Here is a 12,834-nt window from a genome sequence, read left to right on the forward strand (position 1 = left end):
GACATATTGGGCAACTCAGAGTGCATAACACAGGAACATTTTAAAGCTGGCTTCATCGTAATTCTCTACAAAATCTCTAAGACTTCCTACCTTTACAAGAATGCAGAAAGGTGATACAGGTGATTGTCCAGCCTCTGGTGGTACAAACATTCTAATACATAATTTAAAGGGAAGTGATTCTATTCCACAAATTTTATCAAAACATAGGTTTCTAATAAAGGATATTTTCTGCCTCATTAAAATTAAATATTAAAATAAACATCTTCGACTTCAGCCATATCCTGGGGATCACACCCTCCTGACATCTTAAAGTCACTTACACTCCCTTCCAATAAATAATGAATTCAAATGTAGGGGGTGCATTTACAACAAAATTGGGACTAAAGTACAGGTCTTCCAATTTTATAAATTACAAAAAAATGCTCAGTGTTTGAACACACAGCCTGCTAGCACTTTAAAGCCAGTTTTTGCTCAGAAACTTGAGACTATTATATTGGTGATTTATTTAAAAAAAAAAAAATACTGTGGGATAATAGCAAACAAATTATTTAAAAGGAAGTCAATCAATATCTAGCTCAGAAAAGCTAAATATGAAAGCCAAAATAAATGTGGCTAAAAAGAGTACCTCTTGAAAACATTTATCTGTTCAAATATTAATACTCTCATGATCTCTTCTGTTTGTAACCATTTTACGTGGTACTTAGAATCATTTGCCTACCATCACCCAAAATTACTTCAAGGTGAAAAAAAAACCCAAAACTGATTACCAAAGATGAAAGCTACTGAGAGTAAAAACCCATTCAAAATAAGATTTCAGGATTTGAGAAAACCGTTAGGTTCTCTTTTCTAAAGATTCAACTAACCTTGGCCTAATTTAAGTCTTACTACTAAAACTTATCAACACACACTTCCTATCTGAATCTTTCCATATGGTCGTTCAAACACAAGTAGTTCCACTTCAGTTTCTAGAATACAGAATGGTTCTGCAGTATTTTGGGTCAGCGCAGATCAATGCACATTCCTTTAGGGAAGTTTTTTGAACTGACAAAAAATGAATCACTGACATCAGTAACAAATACATTTTGTTGTCCTGGACTGAGAAGTCATTTATAGTAAAACTTATGCTAATTATGCCATCCATATCCACCAGGTGTGTCAGAGAAGAATGTCAGACCCTTAGAATATACCTCAAGTGTTTCTAAAATTACATTATAGATATGGAAATGCATTCCTTTGCGATAAAGAGCCAAATACACACACACAAACACACACACACACAGAGGTATCCCCCACTTTTCAAAAGTTCACTTTATACCACCTTGCTTTTACGAAAGATCTACGTTAGTGCTTGTTTTCACTAACAGAAAGAAATCCAAAAAGCATCTTCCCTTTACAAAAAAAGGTGAAGAGCAGAAATAGCATTCAGCATTTGTTTTGCAGCAAGCTGTTAAAGAGGCAGTGCCCACCCAGTGCAGCAAGAGTGGCGTCTCCAAGCTCCTTCCCTGGGAACTACACTCAGCATCTCAGCAACAAGCTGCCATAGCTTTGAACCATGTCTGTGGGCATCTGGGCTTTATCTCCATTTATTTCATGCATCCGTTAGCAAGATGTGTCCTAAGGTATCAGAGTAGCCTAAGAGAGCTCATAAGGGTTTTATGTGTTATCTGGTAAGTTATTTTTTGGGTCTGGAAATGCTCAAAAAGTTTTCCCATATAAATTAATGGTAACTGCTTCTTAGCTTTATGCCATTTTTGCTTACAAAATGTTTCATAGGGACACTCTACTTTCAGATAGCAGGGGAAACCTCTGTGTGTGTGTGTGAGTGTGTGTGTGTGTGTGTACTGAATACACTTTATGATACAGAAAAACATATATAATTAGTTACACTTGGTCTTTTTTTGTTGGCAACTTCTTTTTAGAAAGCAAACTGCAAAATTCAAATATTCAAGATACTATAGTCTCAAGTCTAAAAAAAAAACTAGTTAGGGTTTACAAAAGCCATAGTGTTTGTATCATCATGGTACTTATCACAATACATTGAAATTTTGTTCACAGACTCTCTCAACTACACTGGCAGTTCTTTAACAACTGGAATTGTGTATTAATTGTTTTTGTTTCCCCTTCCCCTAGGACAAGATTTGGTATAGTGGATACTTACTGAACAGTAAGTTCAATTAAGGTCATCAAAATTATGTACAGCATATTTGTCAGTGAATATATAGAAAGAAAAATCGCTAATGTTGGCAACTAAAACTCATTTGTTAAATAGATAAACTGGTAAAGAACTTGTCATAGTGCTCAATAAATGTGAACTATGGTTAGGGTGATCATTCATCCTGGCTTGCCTGGAATGGAAGTGGTTTATACCTGTTGCAATTATTAATAGGGATAAAACTTTTTTTAGTTTTATCCCTCTTAAAAGTGTCTCAGTTTGAATAATAACATCCATATTCACACAAAATACCATAATTTATCATTTGACTATGTCTTTTTTCAACAAATTATTATTTTGTTGTTGTTTTCCATGATGTAGTTACATGACACAAATATTTTGGTGGGGTTATGCACATAGATGGACCAAGGATTTACTAAACTCTCACATCCTTGAAGCCAAACATTTTGTCATCAGGCCAGGAATTACCTACCAAGTTGACAAATACGAACGTGACTTAGTTTTTAGTAGTATTAGCTTCTCTGTTTCATTTAGCTTATTACTTACTCCTTCCTCCTTAAAACTCTTTGGCTTACATGACACCACTGTTCTCCTAATTCTCCTATGTCTCAAATATCCCTTTGTTAGTCTCTGCCGGTTCTGACTCCTCAATGTGTATGCCCAAGATTTCATGCTCTAGTTGTCCTCCAGTGGATTCCAGCTCATGGAGATTGCATGTGGGTCAGAGTAGCATTTTTTGATGGATGATTTTTCAGAAGGAGGTTGCTAAGCCTTTCTTTCGAGTTGCCTCTAAGGGGACTTGTATCTCCGACCTTTTGGTTAGCAGCCGAGGGCTTTAATCGGTTGTACCACCCAGGGACTCTGATTTCACTCTAGTCCTCTCTTTTCCTACTCTACATTCTACTTCTGTCACCAACCACCACTTGTTTGCAAATGACTACCATTTGGTCTTTGCTCTACCAGTCTTAACTCCCTCTAATCCACACTCCACAACACAGCCTGGGTGTTTTTTCTAAAATGTAAATCTGAGAGTATTCTTCCCAGGCCAAGGAAGTGTCCAAGAGCTATGGAGGGAGGGAAGTCCTGAACACACAGAGACAAAGACAGGAGGGGTAATCCAAATCCACTAGAATAATAGTCCACCTGTCTCTAGTGTCTCATTTGTAATCCAAACGTGTTTCACTTATAAAAATTGCTGCATATAGTGGTGAGGTTTCAAGGTAAATATTATTAGAAGAAAACAGTATAACATCAAGTAAATTATGATGGTCACAAAACAAAATACCCAAAGATAAAAGAGTAAATCAGGTTACGTGCAAGACAAAAGGAAGTTGTAGAGGACTGTGGTAAATTATAAAAAGGGGCAGTTTTTAACCCCTATCAGATTACTGCATGATTGCTTTGTAGGAATGCAGGCTTAGTTTTGCCAAATCAAAATTGTCAAGGAAACTGGAAAACCAGTATGGGGTGGGGGGCATATAAGAGAGAGAGACTCAACTCTTAAGATTTAAGAACCAATTTCATATTTTTGAATAATAAAGGTCAACAAATAATATTTGAAGGTTCCATAAAGGACATGAACTGTCCTTTTATGATTTTGGGGTTAAATAGATGGGGCGAGCCTGTGGCCTAACGGCCATGTATAACGTGGTTTCTAAAGGAAAGTCTGGTCTGAATCCTGAACAACCAATTATCTTCGGGCATACAATACATTTACAGTTTGAGAAATATTAATATTTAATTCTAACACCTTAGCACAGCCTGTGAGTTCATTTTCCATCCTCCCTTTTTCTCTGTTCTTTATCCTTTCCTGCCTCTTAAACATTTTCACTCCTGGTTTCTGACACTTCTTCAAATCAAAGATGGCTGACATATTCAAAGAATTTTATCTCAAACCTATTCTTTACTTAAGAAAGCTCAAGATTTTTTAAAATATATACCAAAGAATGCTAGATGTCTCTGTAACGCATCTTGAAAATTGCATTCTCTCTTCCACCTCTAAAATAAGCCTTTTCTTCATTGCTCCAATGACAAGTTCAAATTCACATCTCTAATGTCTACCAGATGAGTATGTCTTCAAGCATCCCTCTCATCATTAATCTCTATGGAATATAGCAAACCTAACAAGGTTTTCTAAGTATATGTTTTTACAGTCTGTTAGACCGGCACTGGGGGAGGGGGAAGGCCATAAACGGCTAAATTTAATAAATTGAACTTCAAATCATAAAAATATTTCCCTGGTGCCTTTTCTAGCTATTGGAACATTTAATGCTGTTTGTTTGTTTGTTTTTTTTAATAGAAGGAGAGGCTCCTCAGTACCTACTAAATAAACCAAAACATATGAGCCTAACACCTAAGGCCTTTCGTTCCTACAACCAAATTTCCCTCTCCATTACATACTTTGTTCCACTGCCCTCCTCTAAAATGCACTGCTATCAAGTCAACTCTGACTCAAAGTGACCCTGCAAGACAGAGAAGAACTGCCCCATAGGTTTCCAAGGCTATAATCTTTAAGGAAACAGACTGCCACATCTTTTTCCAGTGCAGCAGCTGGTGGGTTCAAATTTCTGATGCTTCAGTTCGAGCACTTAACCACTGAGCTACCAGGGCTCCTCAGCCCTCCTCTACACAGCAGAATCAAACTGAACTATTTGATGCCTACCTTTATTAGCCTCAATTTTCTCCACCAGGAATGTCTCTGCTCTGAAAGTCTATGTGTCCAAATCCCACCGTACCTTTCAAGCCTTGATTCAATTACCATCACTGCCATGAAGCATTCCCTTAAGTCTCTTAGCCAGAGACAACTGACTCACATAGCATTTTCTCTAGAGCTCCCTTTTCAAAAACGTCCATTTAATCTACCATGCAATACATTTGTCTACATGTCTAATTTCTCATATTAAATTGAAAATAGAGAGTATTTCCTCTTCATCTCTGTCTTTCTTAACAATCTACCTGTATTATGGAGGAACCACTGAACCATTTGACGAGGAATGGCAAGCAAGGCAAAAACACAGCTATGGTGTGACTCAAAGAAAGGGGTTTATATTAAACCTGTCTTAATTTTTTTATGTGCATCAAGCCCAGGAAATAGTATTTACTACCATTATTTTTCAAGTTCTAAATTAATTTGTCAAAGATATATCTTATGGCGAACAACCCACTCATTATTCGACTTATTTCCATAGGAAACCTAATAAAATGTGCTAACAAACCAAACTCACTACCGTTGAGTCAATTCCAATTCATAGCAACCTTATAGGATAGAGCAGAACTGCCCCATAAGGTTTCCAAGACTGAAATCGCTACAGAAGCAGACTGCCACATCTTTCTCCCACATCGCAGCTGGTGGATTGGAACTGCTGAACCTTTGGTTAGCAGCTGAGCACTTTAACCACTGCACCACCAGGGCTTCTCAATAAAGTGTGCTAAGATAGTGAAATAAAATACTTGGCTTTAAATATCTACGCTGAAGTTCTGAATCAACATCAAATTACAGATAGTTCTGGACAAAAAACCGTTATATGACAATTTGTGTTAAATGATAATAGTAAATCTCTCAACAGAACAAAACAAACCCGTTGCCATCCAGTCAATTCTGATTCATAGTCACTGTACAGGGCAGAGTAGAACTGCCCCATAGCATTTCCCAAAGAATTGCTGGTGGATTCGAACTGCCAACTTTTAGATTAGCAGCTGAGCTCTTAAACACTGCGCCACCAAGGCTCTAAATCTTTTTTTTTTTTTTCATGAGGACCTCTAAAATAATTCTCTTATGGAAAGTCTTACAGAAAATAGGACCAGAACTGGGATACCTAACATCTGGGGTCACCCATGGAGTCGTAAAGAGTTAGGAAGAGAAGTAGGATATCATGATCCAAAATTCTAATTGTAGTAGCAGTAATTTTAGAAAATGGAATATTTATATTTGAGTTATTTTAGGGAAGAAAACTTACCTACCTAAACTTAGGGCCCAGCATGGTGCCTGACACAGAGTGAGTTGTCAGTGAATTAGCAGGATCTTCAAATTGGAACAACCTTGTGAGTCTCTGGCTCACCCACCCCACCCCACTCCACCCCCATTTTACAGAAGAGGTTCAGAAAGGAAAGTATTTTACCCAAGATCTCAGGCAGTGTAAGTGCTAGAGATGGGACTTGGGCTCAGGATAACTGTTCGAAATCCAGTAGCCTTTCCTTTTGGACGCAGCACAAACCAAATTCATTGAAAATTTTGTATACATATTATACTTAATTTCATTTATCTAACTATACTTCAAAATAAGCAGTTTCCATTAAATGACCTACTTAATCAGAATTAGAAAATGCCGGTATGTTTTTGTACCGAGTAGATTTCACATTAAACAGGTTTTACTTATGTTTTATTTTACCTGTATACAGCTGCCCTGAGTCAAATACGGATATCAGACCCCCTAAACTAACAATTTCCATTCTCAGAAGAGCACGACCAATATCAGCATCAATGGATTCATACTTAAAGGAGATCTACTTATTGTTTGCATGATTTCTGAGTATTTCATCATGTATAAGCTTGTTTATGAAGTAGAAAAAACAGGCAAGAGGGGGGAAAAAAAACTACCTTATCTATATTGCCCTGACAATTCAGCTTGGACCACAGTATTTTCTAAACGTACCCTATTCAGGGTTGGATATGTAATTACCTTCAGTTCATAGTCTAGACATTAATGCTTTCATAGTATTTAAGACTCCTTGTAACATGCTTGCAGCTTTAAGTAAGCAAGGCTAAATCTTGACCAGATAAATTAGCAAAGAATGCAATAAAAGCCGCAATAAAAGGACTTTATCCTACAAACCTTCAAGTTGCTGCTAAATGAGATTTCTTTGAAATGCAGATCAGTTGAACTAGATTAGTGAATTTTAGCTCCTGTCAACATCATAACAAAATACAAATACAATTGTTCACCAGCCTTATCTCCATGCTTCCATCTGCTGCCTTGTTATTTACTTTCCTTGATTTACTATGCAGATCTAAATAAGGCACATCAAGGAGGGCTTACAACACAATGGCTTCTTAAGCTTTACATCAAGGTATTTGAAACTGAAGCCAGGAAAGGGCTGCCATCAAAGACATATCTCTAATGAACTTCCATATCAGAGAAGGTTTGGTATTTAATACGGCTGTGGAAAGAAAGAGCTACAAATCAGAATGGCCCATGAAAGAAAATGCCTACAAATCTTGATGAGATTAGCACCTCTGAGAATTAATATCCCTATAAAAATGATGTCTGGTACCTTGAAGAGTTAACTTCCAACCTTTGCAAATATAATGCACTGTGTCAAGGAGCAGGGAAATCATTTGACAAGGTTAAAAGGTCAGGGAAGAATTTTTAATTTTCCCCCCAAAGCTAGAAAATAAGATTTTTTACTCCTGCTCATAGTAAATCCTTGTCAGAACAAACACATTTCAACATAACACAATTAACACATTTGTAATATTACTTTCTATGTTACATGCATTTTGTACTATATTTTAAAAAGGAAAATTAGGAACAACTTCACAGTAGAATAATGTAATCTAAAATGACAGCACGCAACATTTGTTCATCAATTCTAGTACTTCCCGTTTCTGAACCCCACAGCAATCTATGGCAAAACAGAGTAAAATCTTCAGTCATTTTACAAGTCCTGAGAATCTTCAGTCATTTTACAAAACCTGAGGTGCCATTTTTATTACATGCCACTATCCTTTTTAAGAGATACAATAAATAATTTCCTTCCACCTTCTCTTTCCCTTAATTGTGTTTTCCCACTTTTATTTCTAATATGCCAAAGTTGAAGAAGACAGTAATTCACAAACCTAATGTGAAAGTTTCCAACAAACTCTGCTGGCATTACTATTTGACAATTTCTTTCCCATAAGCGGTAAAGTCTATAAACAAATGATACACTTTGTTTTTTCTCCTGAAGAAAGCATTTCAATCATTTATGTCATTCTATAGCAAAGGAAGATCCCACAAGCATGTTCTGTACTGTGGATCAATCAGCTCCAAACCAAAGTAGACATGTTGTCGACTCCAGCGCCCGAGAATCCTGCTGCAGGCTCACCAGATGATGAAAACTGAGGTATGCAGTGGATGGGGGCCCCACGTGGCATTCGGTAGCTTCTGGGCATGTCAAACTTCACAACTACCCTACAGTCAATGACAGCAAACACCTTCCCTGTTCTTGCCTCCAAACATAAACTTGCTTCTCTACCCTCCCTCCGAATTACAGGCAGTCTTCCAGAAACAAAGCCCCAAACAGAAGCAACCTCCCATGACTAAAAAAAAAAAAAAATGAGTACACAACAGAAATCACAGTTGTCTTTGTGCTGCATTTCATTTCATGTAGGCGATGTTCCAGACTTACTTACAACCACAAGAGACTGTTGCCTCTTCTTGTTTAATGAAATGACAAAACAACAGATTTGCATATGCAAAAGCAGGTGCTCAAACAGGTTTGACTACTCTTGACCTAAAGCAAGTAAAAGAGGTTCATCTGCAACAGCTGTCTCAAAGGTATTGGCGCTCTGATAGGCAGGCAAAACTCCACCATCTGTAGAAGTGTGTGTGCAAAATGACAATCTGAATTAAAAACTGATCGATAGGCCTTCCCTCATCTTTATCCATATGTTGAAATCCCAAGATGTGTACATATCTGGCTATTTTACTATCAGTCCTAGCTAAGAAGACTAAATAAGGATGCTGCCATCAAAAGTAAGCATTCAATTGATCGCTTTAGAACAATTATTTTCATCATTCTGACATGCAGTAAGATATCAGCTACTGAATTTTAATGATAGTATTATTTTATAGAGCAAAGTTTTCACAGGATTAATAATTGTAATTGCTGAAATAATGAGCAAAAGAACTACTTTGTTGGATTTTTGCTACCTTAATTGTTTTGATTAGCTGTTTTTATATTCAAGCTGTATTTTTAGATCTTGAAAATAATGAAATTATATGTACTGGTTTCTTATCTCTCTTAGCATTAGCTTCAATTTAGACAGGTACCTTCTTCTACTGAGATTACAGTTTTCTTTTAGAATAAAGATACTTTTTCCCTTCCATACTAAAGAATTCAAGCCTGAACATGACCCCTCACTGAACAGAGTGACTTGTTTTTGAGTTATGTTTGCAGAAGGTAGCAGCATATGCCCCAAGCTTCAAGTCGGATGCTCTTTCTACGGTCTAATTTGCTTGTCAAAAGATGTTACAGTCACAAATCTACAATGTCTAGATAAACTTAGTATTACATAAAATAAAATGTGAAACTATTTTCTTCACTTCCTTTAGAAATAAATTAATCTTAAATAAAAGCAAAAGGTTTGTAAAGCTCAAACACTCTCTGAATTATAAATGATAGAACCTAGTACCACATGACTGAAAAAAAGAAAATAACATACTTGCACATACACAAACACACTAGAGAATATCAGTTTTAAATTAATTCTCTACAATTAAGGCTAAAAACCTTGTCTCCTTTTCGAAAGAACAGACGGAGCATGAAGTGCCCAAACTGCCTTACAAATAATGAACGACTTCCTAAACAGAAGTTTTACAAAAATCAAACCGCAATTTAGTACAAGAATTAACATTCCAATTTTGAGCGAAACACATCTACTTATTTTAAATGTTTTCACAATTGCCACTGTTTATCTTTAAAATCTGTCTTAACCCCCAAGCGTGTTAAAATTTTCTTGCAATCGTATTCTTTTGTTTGTTTGATGTTGATTTTGTTTGTCTATTTGTTTTCTCATGATGGAGAGATGGTATCCAGCCATGGGAAGGAGAAAGGAAAAGTCTATACCTGTAGGCAATTGGTTTAATTTTTCCCCTTTGTTTTGTTTTGTGCTTAAACACTTAAGACTAAAAATACCATCTAGGGAAAAAAAGCAAGGGTATTCAGTGGCTGTTTTTAACAACTGGGAAGAGACATCATTATGACCCCTTCAAAGCCTTTCCAAATTTTTTGAAACAAAAATTATTTACTCAATAGGTTGTAACTGCCTTTTCTGAGCCGCAGTAATCCATCATGTGAATAAATATTTAGACAATATTTTAAATGTGTACTATGTACTTGACGGAATGCCACAGTTCCAGGCTGTCATGTAAATACAATCTCATCAAAAACATTCTGCTTGTACAATAAAAGCCCAGCTAGAAACATAACAGTTCAGCCAAGGAGAGAAAACTGATACCTAGGAAAACCGCAACAGTGGAAAGTGACCGCTTGTGACATAAACAATTGCAATTTTAAGAAGCTTTAAAAGTTGTTTTGTTCAAGTAGATATAAACAATATAAACCTACTTTAAGCAGCTATTAACAAACCGTTTTGAAAGTTTACCATTTGTGAATAAAGAGGATATTTCTATTAAATATGAAATACTATGCAACAGAAAATGAGAACTGAGTTGCTCTGTATGCAGAGTTGAAGAACAACTTCCATGGTCATTTCCATGACCAGGAAGCTCCTATCATTACAAAAAGCTATTTTCATAAGTGGGTCCCTGTACAGAAGAAGCCTTTGGTGTATCCAGTCCAACTATGCTCTCAACCTAAGCATACTTGTTTGGAGGTAATGACTGCTCAGGGGATCCCCTGCATTCCGCCTCTGTCTGCTTTTAAATTTTCCCAATAAACCCTGTTTTATGTGCAACTACAGTCATCCCTCATCCCTTGGTAGCCACAGGGGATTGATTCCAGGAGCCCCCTGCAGATACCAAAATCCTCTGATACTCAAGTTCTTTATATAAGGTGGCATAGTATTTTAATATAACCTACACACATCCTCCCATAGACTTTAAATCATCTCTAGGTTACTTATGGAAACCCTGGTGGCATAGTGGTTAAGTGCTACGGCTGCTAACCAAAGGGTAGGCAGTTCGAATCCACCGGGCGCTCCTTGGAAGCCCTATGGGGCAGCTCTACTCTGTCCTACAGGGTCACTGTGAGTTGGAACCAACTCAACAGCACTGAGTTTGGTTTGGTTTTTTTTTTGAGATTACTTATAACACCTAATACAATGTAAATGCTATGTAAATAGTGGTTTCATCACAATTGAAGACTTGCTCTGGAAGGTAGCCTTTCTCTCCTATGAGTTTCTGAAGCTCTTCTGGGAACACTGATGCTGCCTGGGCATCAGCCAATACAATTTGTCCATGAGCTTGAAGTTCTGGAGGCTGTAGCATTTTCCAGAGCTAGCCAGCCAGCCTTTACTAGTCTGACACTCCTTCTTCTCGCTCTCCTCAACCCCTCACACTTAACCTTGGAAGGACTGCTTTGACCACTTCATTGCTTTTTAGGAGCCACTTTTTCACAGAGACAAAGGGTACACACAACACAAATAGCGAACGAATGAGATCCAAGCCAAGGATGCTCAAACAACGAGTGCTAGATAGACCAAGGATCTGTGAAATGGAGGGGGGAGGGGGAGCCACAGTAGTGGATGCCTATCACCACTTCATTCACCTGGATTCAGCGTAGTGCTCAGCAGGCGGCAAATTCAAGCTTTGCTTTGGAACTTTTTTTTTTTTTTTAAATAAGTATTTTCAATCCACAGTTGGCTGAATCTGCAGATGCAGAACCTGCAGATATGGAGCTGCGACTACATATATTGTGCTACTGGTGTGTGCCCCTCTTGCTCTTTTTGCACAAAACTATATCACACTGTGGAGCTCCTGAGTGGTGCAAACAGTGAACATGCTTGACTGCTAACCCTGAGAGGCTGGAGATTCTAGTCCAGAGGCACCTTGGAAAAAAGGCCTGGCAATTTACCTCTGAAAAAAAACACCCATGAAGGATAAAGAACCTAAATATGAGAACTAGAACCACAAAACTCTTGGAAGAAAACATAGCGGTATTGCTACAGGACCCAGTTTTTAACAGCAGATTCTTAGATACGACACTATGAAGCGCCAGCTATTAAAGATAAAAGAGATAAACAGGACCCTCATCAAATTGAAAAAAAAAAAATGTGCATCAAAGGGCTTTATCAACAAAGTGAAGAGCCAACCTACAGACTGGGAGAAAATTTTTGGGAACCATATATCTAACAAGGGCTCAATATCCAGAGTATATAAAGAACTCCCAAAACTTAACAAAAAAAGACAAAGAACCCAATTGAAAAATGGGGAAAGGACTAGAATAGACATTTCTCCAAAGAGGATCTACAAATGGCCAACAAGCAAACGAAAAGATGTTCAAGGTCATTGGTCATTAACCCAAACCCCAGTGCTGTTGGGTCGAATCCCGAATTAGGAAGGTCCAATAAGGTACCAACTCACTGCTGCTAGAATGGCTATAATCAAAAAACAAACAGGTGTTGGTGAGGATGTAGAGAAATTGGGACCTTCATCCACTGCTGTTGGGAAAGCAAAATGGTACAGTTTTCCAGACTGTGAACAATAGTTTATTGGTTCCTCAAAAAGTTATACAACTACCATATGACCTCATAACCCAATCTTAGATATACCTGAAATAACTGAAAGCAGGAATGCACGTAGAAACCTGTACACCAGTGTTCACTGCAACACTATCCATAATAGCCAAAAGGTGGAAATAGCCTAAACATTCATCACCAGATGAATGGATAAACAAAATATGGTATATATATATACCTATAATGGAATATTATGCAACCA

The 12,834-nt window shown here is 37.3% G+C and overlaps 1 protein-coding gene across 7 annotated transcripts in view; it reads right to left on the bottom strand.

The window, feature by feature from the left end:
* The window catches only part of FOXP2 (forkhead box P2), a 636,455-nt gene that overhangs the window by 536,409 nt on the left and 87,212 nt on the right, over window positions 1-12,834 (bottom strand). The gene's annotated exons all lie outside the window — the stretch shown is intronic.

This window comes from Elephas maximus, chromosome 8 (genome assembly GCF_024166365.1).
Source record: "Elephas maximus indicus isolate mEleMax1 chromosome 8, mEleMax1 primary haplotype, whole genome shotgun sequence".
Lineage (NCBI taxonomy): Eukaryota > Metazoa > Chordata > Mammalia > Proboscidea > Elephantidae > Elephas > Elephas maximus.